Source organism: Mus caroli, chromosome 9 (genome assembly GCF_900094665.2).
Source record: "Mus caroli chromosome 9, CAROLI_EIJ_v1.1, whole genome shotgun sequence".
Taxonomy (NCBI): Eukaryota; Metazoa; Chordata; class Mammalia; order Rodentia; family Muridae; genus Mus; species Mus caroli.
Window position 1 is genome coordinate 76,963,428 of NC_034578.1, and position 9,116 is coordinate 76,972,543.

Genomic DNA, 9,116 nt, shown 5'->3' on the forward strand with positions numbered 1-9,116 from the left:
GGAGAGGAGAGGAGAGGAGAGGAGAGGAGAGGAGAGGAGAGGAGGCAAGGTGATAGGAGAGGGGAGAGAGAGGGGGGGAGAGATAGGGGAGGGGGGAGAGAGACAGACTGACTGACTGTCTATCTGGTATGAGCTTTTGAAACCTCAAAGCCTACCCACAGGGACACATTTCCTCTAATAAAGTCACACCTACTCCAAGACCATACTACCTAATCCTTTCGCCAAATGAGATCCAAGTATTCAAACATAGGAACCGATGGGGACCATTTTCATTCACATCACCACAGTCGTATAGAATATTTTCTTCAAATAAAATCTATATAGAGAGACAGAGTATTTGGGGGGAGAGAAAGAGAAAGACAGATACACAAAAGAGGAGAGTGGGAAGAGAGTAGGAGGGAGCATATTTCAGAGACTCCAAATGCTTGAGTGTAGGTCAATGCATTCCCAGACAAGGTTGACCAGGTCTCCCTGACAGCCTGTTTTCATCAAGCCTCAGTAAGTCAGAACTCAAGCAAAAACCACTAACCAGAATAAAAAAACATATATAATATCTAAATGCTGCACTGGAACAATAGAAAACAGTTGTGTGAGCCATCAAATTATAGAGGCTAAGCTACTGGGGCTGGAGTTTGGAACTCTCAGGCCCTATTTAATGATCAATTCACTCTGCCTATTGTTTCTTAAAAATTCAAATGAAGACCTTGAGTGCTTCTATCCTTCCCTCCTTTCCCTTCCTTCCTAGCTTTCAGTATAGTGGGGATTTGGAGGGAATGTAGACTAGGGTACCTGAGTAGGCCAGCTTCTGGGAGGGAGCCTGGAAAAGAAGGGCCAGCCAGGGGAAGTTGATCTGTGGGGCTAGCTGTCCCTGAATGAGAAGAATGCTGAGAGATGACATAAGGAGATTAGGGGTCACTGGGGTGAGAAAACAAGGCAATCAGCTGAAATAATGAGTATTTCAATGGAAGCTGATAAGAAGCAAATGGCTCCCTGCTGGTGAAGACACTCCCATGTACAGAGGGAGAAGCCTGGATATTCTGAATGGGTGGTCAATTCAGAGGCACTGTGTTGGGGTTTCCTTCCACACGGCTGTCCTCAGGCTGTTCTTCTCAGGGAGACAGTTGGTATTTAGGGCAATGGCTACAAATATCTTACAGTACAAGAGGGCTAACTCCCTCCCCTTTGCTCTTAAAGACCACAGAACAGAATACAAAATTGAAAGAGACTTTAAATGAAAAAACTTTTAAGAAGAAAAAAAATCCAAAATGATTCCAATTTGTTCAATGCGTATATAATCATGTGTAGTACTTTTATGTGAGTTCAATATGTAATCATGTCTCAGTATTTCTCTCAGGCTATGGCAAATGTCATCTAAAATAGCCTGATTAATGCAGGGGGAAAAAACACTCAGTGGAAGTTGAAAGCAATATTCTGGCTGGAAGCAAAATTGCACAGCTGGCACCATTTGGGGGAAAAAAGGGAAAATATTTTTAAAGCCCAGTGATATTTTTAGACAGCTTTAAAAATCTAGTTTCTTTCTTTCTTTTTTTTTTTTTTAAATGTTAACTGGAAGCTTTCTTCCACAGGTTGAATAATTTCAATTTTCTAAGGTGAGTCTTACTTTAACTTTAAATAAAATAAAATGCTAACATTCTGCAGTGTATGCAAATAAGAAGAAACAGCAGTGGGGGAAGAAAAGCCAATGAATCAAATATGTTATTTTACAATTATAATCTGGGGATGGAGAGATGGCTCAGCAGTTAAAAAGACTGGCTGCTGTTGCAGAGGACTTGAGTTCAGGCTCTATTCTAAACATCCACAAGGCTCTCTGCCACCATGCTCTCTGCCATGATGATAATGGACCAAGCCTCTGAAACTGTAAGCAACTGTCTAGTTAAATGCTTTGCTCTATAAGACTTGCTGTGGTCACTGGCTTCTGTTCACAGCAATAGAACAGTGACTAATACAATGGCAAAAACCAGGGATGGTGGCTCATCCCTACAATCCCAGCCAGGAGAATCAGGAATTCAAGGTCATCTTCAACTACACTGAGTTTGAGGTTAGCCTGGAAGAGATAGAGGAAGGAAGGAAAGAAGGAGGGAGGCAGGAAGGGAGGCAGACAGGCAGCAACTGGGATATAGAAAAAGCTCAGTTGGTAAAGTATTTGCTATACAAGCTTAAGGACCTGAACTGGATCCTGAAAACTCATGTGAAAAGCTGGGTATGAACTAAATAGAGACACATTGAAACTAGCAGAAGCTATGAAACAAATGGATTTAACAGATACCATTTGCAAAACACATGAAACTCAAGAAGAAGGAAGACCAAAGTGTGGACACTGTGCCCCTTCTTAGAATTGGGAACAAAACACCCAGGGAAGGAGTTACACAGACAAAGTTCGGAGCTGAGACAGAAAGAAGGACCATCCAGAGACTGCCCCAGTCGGGGATCCATTCCAGAAACAACCACCAAACCCAGACACTATTGCATATGCCAGCAAGATTTTGCTGACAGGACCCTGATATAGCTGTATCTTGTGAGGCTATGCTAGTGCCTGGTAAATACAGAAGTGGATGCTCACAGTCATTTATTGGATGGAACACAGGGTACCCAGTGAAGGAGATAGAGAAAGTACCCAAGGAGCTAAAGGGGTCTGCAACCCTATAGGAGGAACAACAATATGAACTAACCAGTACCCTCCAGAGCTTGTGTCTCTAGTTGCATATGTAGCAGAGGATGGCCTAGTTGGCCATCAATGGGAGGAGAGGCCCTTGGTCTTGCAAAGATTCTATGCCCCAGAACAGGAGAATGCCAGGGCCAGGAAGCAGGAGTGGCTGGGTTGGGGAGCAGGGCGGGTGGAGGGTATAGGGAACTTTCGGGATAACATTTAAAATGTAAATGAAGAAAATATCTAATTTTTTAAAAAAAGAAAGAAATGGGGAAAACTGCACAGATAGTGTATACCACTTTGCCTGGAGCTAGGCCCACAGCTGGTACCAAGAGTCAGTAATAGCACATGGAATAATAAATAACAAACACCAGCAAAAAAAAAAAAAAGAAGAAGAAGAAGAAGAAAAGAAAGAAAGAAAAAAGCTGGGTATGGTGATGTGAACTTGTAAACCCAGTGCTTGAAAGAGAAGCCAATGGATCCTTAGAACTAGCTTACCAGTCAACCAAAGAGAAAGCCTATCACCCCCCTGTTACAACACTTAAGATTGTTCTCCTTGGCACAGAGAGAGAGAGAGAGAGAGAGAGAGAGAGAGAGAGAGAGAGAGAGAGAGGGAGAGAGAGAGAGTTCTGGCTGGTTTTCTGCATCAACTTGACACAGCTAGAGTCATCAGAGACTAAAGAACCTCAGTTGAGAAAAATTTTCCATGAGATTCAGCTGTATTTCTCATTACATTTTTCTCATTACATTGAGGCAATTTTTCAATTAGTGATCAATTGGTGATGGTCCAGTCCATGGTGGGTGGTGCCATCCCTGGGTTATATAAGAAACTGGTTGAGCAAGCCATGAGAAGCAAGCCAGTAACCATGGTCTGTCTGTCTGTCTGTCTCTCTCTCTCTCTCTGTCTCTGTCTCTCTCTCTCTCTCTCTCTCTCTCTTACTTAAGCAGTCTTTAATAAAAGTCGTGTATAAAAATGCCTCTACTCCTGTATCTTCTACATCTTGTTTCTTCCTTGTATTTGCCCTTCTCCTTCCTCCTTGTCAGCACTTGGCTTTACTCGCCAGGATCTTCTTGTGGTCCTTGCCCAGCTTTAGCCTGGTGATAACCACCTTGCTGGGGTGGATGTCTGCATAAACAGTTGTGCCATTAGCCTTTTCTCACTGAACTTGCTTGATGTAGATGATGTATTTCTTCCTGAACACTTGGGCCACTTTGCCAATCTGCTGGCCTTTGTAGTGTTCTCGAACAACCTGAACTTCATCATCCTTTCAAATGTGCATAGACCAAACATTCTATTTGTCTCAGCTCTTTGGAAAGAGGGGACAATATGATCTTGTGCTGAATGTGAGAAGGTGCATTGAAATGCTATTTGTGATTCTTGCTTCTGTCAGAAGCCATGAAGGGATTAAATTTCATTTTGGTGGCTGAAATCCCTCCATGGTCTCGGCATCAGGTCCTGCCTCCACATTCCAGCCTTGTTTAAGTTACTGTCCAGACTTCCTCTAGTGATGGACTGTAACACCCCCAGCCTGCAGCAGGCTGATCCAGACCTTGACCTTGCTGCCACTAAGGAGATTACCTAGGGTGGAGCCTTCCTGCCTAGATGACTCTATTATTGTTCAGCCACTGCCGCTGTTCTCCTTCAAGACACTGCTACCTGATGAGAGGCCGCTGAGCTATTCTGGAGACTACACCCTATCCTGCACGTTGTCACCTGCAGCTGGTTCCAGGCTCCAAGAATGGATTAGCGGGGGATGCCCCCACCCCTTTATAAGCACAATTTTCTATTAAACATTCGAGCTTTGATCAGGAACCTTGACTTAGCTCCATTTTTCTCTCAACTGCCTAGCTCCCCTCTCTTTTCAGCCCTGGCTTTCCTCCCAGGTGAAACCTGGTCCATGTGAGCCACGGGCTCTCAACAATGGACTATGTTCTGGTAGTGTAAATCAAATAAATCCTTTCCTTCCCAACTTCCTTTTTGGTTATGTTTTATCATAGCAATAGAAATTGTAAAACAAGTCAGTTTAAATGCTTATCTCACCCTATTGTTTAATGTGCTGGGAACTAAATAAATGCAAAGATGGAGGGCATTCCTGAGAAGGAGTTTTGCTTAATTTGAAGTAGGCAGATCTACATCTAATCTGGACCTTTGAGGTAGGAAGGCATGAAAGAAAATAAAACTTAAGACCTGTATGTCAAATAGCCCAAAGAGTTGTTTGTGAGCTTTGAAACCTGGGGCTAAGAACATAGCAGACCAGGCCAGGACATGCCCAGGCAGGCCTATCTTTACATGTCCTGACTGGCCTAGTGCCTCCCTATCTCCCACCCTTCTGACAGTCTGTTGATGTTTAAATGGACCAATCATGTGAAATCGCGCCAATTCCTCCCCAAGCCCCACCCCTTTTCTATAAAAGCCCCTAGCTTCCAAGCCTCGGGGTCAAATCTACTGTCTCCTGCATGAGATACGTTTCGACCCGGAGCTCCGCCATTATGGCTCCACCATGTGGTCGACACCTCTGTCTCCTGCGGGAGATATGTGTNGGNCNGGAGCTCCGTCATTAAACTACCTCATGCTTTTACATCAAGATGGTCATCTGTTCGTGATTCTTGGGTGCACGACGAACAGAAATTGAGTGAAGGTTTCCCCACTAGGTTCTTTCAGGCACACCTTTAATCTAGGCCACACTTTCTGCTGGAAGCCTTCATTAAGACATTGAAAAAAGAAAGCTTTTGCTTTTTGCCTGCTTGCTCTCACCTTGCTAGCAAATCTATTCCTTCACTGCCGTTAGAGCCTACTTCTTCAGGATTCCAGCCTATACTGAAGACCAGCTAAGACATTCAACCTAATGGACTGAACAACTACTGGATTCTTGCACTTTCTGTTCACTGGCAGCCATTATTGGATTAGCTTGGTTGAAGCCTGTAAATCATTCTAACAAATCACCTTTCTATATAAGAGAGCAATTCATTCTGTAAGTTCTGTTACTATTGAAAATTCTAATACAAAAATAAAAACCAAACATCAAATATTAAGGACTTCTTAGGATTTTAATGTTGTGAAGAGACACCATGACCAAGACAACTCTCATAAAGGCAAACATTTAACTGGGGATGGCTTACAGAGATTCCATCCATTATCATCATGGTGGAAAGTATGGCATCCTGCAGACAGACTTGATGCTGAAGGAGCTAAGAGTTCTACATCTTCATCTGAAGGCAGCCAGGAGAATGGATTTCCATACTGGGTTGAGTTTAAGCATAGGAGACCTCAAAGCCCACTCCCACAACGACACATTTCCTCCAACAAGGCCACACATACTTGAACAAGACCACACCTTGTTCTAATAGTGCCATTCCCTGTGGGCCAAGCATTCAAACACATGAGTCTTTAAGGGCCAAACCTATTCAAACCACCCCAAGGACCTTAAGATATCAAAACCAAAGGATAAATAAAAAGTGAATGCTTGTCCAACATGTGATGAAACTTATTGATTATAACATTGATGGTAGGAGAATATTATACATATGTACCTAGAAAGACAATGATATACAAGAAAGAAATGGTAGGACTCTAATGCTCTAGGTGACAGGCATGGAGCAAAGTGGGATATATGTCATGTAAAACAAGTGAATAATCTTGTTTTTGAGATTCCCCAAAAATATCAGAAAGGAAGGAGGTCCTATCTGAGTTCATATGAATTCTGGTTTTATACATGATTAATGATATCTTTTTTTTTTTTTTCAAAAAAGGGTTTCTCTGTGTAGCCCTGGCTGCTCTGGAACTCACTCTGTAGACCAGGCTGGCCTCGAACTCAGAAAGTTGCCTACCTCTGCCTCCTGAGTACTGGGATTAAAGGTGTGCACCACCACACCCAGGGTTATCTTAACATTTTTAATTGAAAATATTTTCTCTATGTTGGCAACCTTTGTAGTAATTTTAATAGAATTCTTGACTCGGCAGGTAAGAGGCTCCACCAGTTGCTACAGTGATGGTCTCCTTTTCCTTCCACGTCTCCTAAGTTTTATTATCTTTTTAGTTTCCTTCAAATCTACCAACACAGTTCCTGATGCTTTTTATGAAGATTAAGAAACCAGTGAGGAGTCTTGAGAGATTGCTCAGTGGGTAAGAGCACTTGCTGCTCTTGCAGGACCCAGCCTCAGTTTCTAGCACCCACATGGTGGCTCACAACTTCTAACTCTAATTCCAGGGGTCCAATGCCTTCCTCTGGCTGTTTGGGCACCAGGGACACACGTGGTGCACATACATGTATGTAGACAAAACACTCATTTACATTAAATAAATAAATAAATAAATAAGGAAAAAAAATAATGCAGCCACGCAAGCCCTAAGATACCTTCAATCCCAATTCTCAAGAGGTAGAGGCAGTAGGATCTCTGTTTGTTCAGGGCCAGCCAGGGCTACATACTAATACCATCTCAACAAAAGCAGCAGCAGTAATAATAGTAATAAAAAGACACACTAAAGGTGAGGTTACAGTTCAGTGGTAGAAGGAGTGCTTAGGAAACACAAGGCTCTAGTGTTTGGTTTCCAACCTGACAAGGGACTGAGGTTCATATCTTACACACCAAAGCAGACCTGGCTTCCAGGTCTTCCCAGCATCCTTCAGTTCCTACCTTGCATACCCTGCCCCCAACCTTGAACTTTAGTAGCTGGGCTGCTCTTCCCCCAGAGGCTCCTCCCTATACAATCCAGACATTTTGGTCTCCCAGCTCTCTCATTCTCTCTTCTCCTCGTTCTTTCTATCTCTCTTCCCCATCACCTCACTCTCCCTTCCCATGGTGACTCCCCTGGCCTTATGAGGCCAGTGAACATGCTCCAAAGCAGCTTCCCAACAAACCTGCATCTCATCTCATCTCATCTCATCTCATCTCATCTCATCTCATCTCATCTCATCTGGATTGCATTGGCTCATTTCACCCTGGATGGAAAATGACTTATCAATACCCTTGTATGAAAATGTTTTTATGAAGGCTGGAGAGATGGCTCAGGGGTTATGAGCACTGACTGCTCTCTTCCAGAGGTCCTGAGCTCAATTCCCAGCAACCACATGGTGGCTCACAACCATTTGTAATGGGATCCAATGCCCTCTTCTGGTGTGTCTGAAGAGAGTAACAGTGTATTTGTATACATAAAGAAATTGTTCTTATGAAAGCCATCATTATGAACAATGAATACATGCCAATTAAAAGGGTATGGTCAGCTGGGCTCATGGGTAAGGGTTCTTGCCAAGCAAGCCTGTCAACCTGCATTCAATCCCCAGAACCCGGATGGAAAGCTAATGTGGTTCCATATATCTGCAACTCCGGGGATATTCCTTCTCTGAGATGGCAGACAATCACTCTGGAGCACACAGGCCAGCTAGCTTGGAGTACTCTGAATAGCAGAAACAAGAGAAAGTCCACCTCAGCAAGGTGAAAGAGAGAACTGACTCCTGCCCTCTAACAACCATATATTCGCTTTGGCCTTCACACCCTACCTACCTACACACACACATCCCCCATACACAGTAATAATAAAATTTCAAACTTTTAAAAGAAACAGCCAGGTGCAGAGGCCCACACTTGCAGCCCAGCACTAGAGAGACTAAAGCAGGATTACAGAAAATATGAAGCCAGCCTACATAGTGAGACTTTGTCACAAAAAAAAAAAAAAAAAAAGTCGGATAGATGGCTCAGTGGGTAAAGGAGCTGCTTTCAAACCTGACAACCTGGGTTCTATCCCTAGGACCTCCATGGCATAAAGAGAAATAACCCTCACAAGTTGTCTTCTAACCTCCACATGTAGTATGCACCACCAAATAAATTAAAATTTATTTTTTAAAAGAAAAGGTGAAAAAAAACTATTGGGTATTGATATAAAATTCAGGAGACTGGGGCTGGAGAGATGGCTCAGCAAGCAGTTAAATGTGCTTGTTGCTTTTGCAGAGGACCTACATTTTGAGCATCCACATGGTGGCTCACAATCATAAGTAACTAAAAAGTTCGTGGTGGTTCTGTATCAAACTCCCAACCTCTCCTCATTTAACCTCTGAGGTCTAGGATTACAGACTTCATTCACCATACTGGGTTCTGTTTGACCTTTCTATTAGTTTGTTTTATTGGTTTGTTTTATTTGATTGGCCTTTTGAAATAGTCCTTTAGCTACACTTGATTGAAACCTGCAATCCTTGACACTCTGGATTCTGAGACTAGAGCATTGCCAATTCAAAATCTGCTTGGGCTATGACGAAATGAGTTCAAGGCCAGTACGGGCAACTTAGTGAGAACCTATGTCAATGTAAAATGTCAAAGCCATTCCTGACTGGCAGGCCTATAGTCTGAGCACTCTGGGGGTGTACTGGCTATTTTTGTGTCAACTTGACACAGCTGGAGTTATCACAGAGAAAGGAGCTTCAGTTGAGGAAATGCCTCCATGAGATCCAACTGT

The 9,116-nt window shown here is 43.1% G+C and overlaps 1 pseudogene; it reads right to left on the minus strand.

Annotated features, from left to right (window-relative positions):
* Positions 1-3,619: 3,619 nt before the first annotated feature.
* On the minus strand, positions 3,620-4,084 carry LOC110302380 (annotated as a pseudogene).
* Between the last annotated feature and the right edge of the window lie 5,032 nt (positions 4,085-9,116).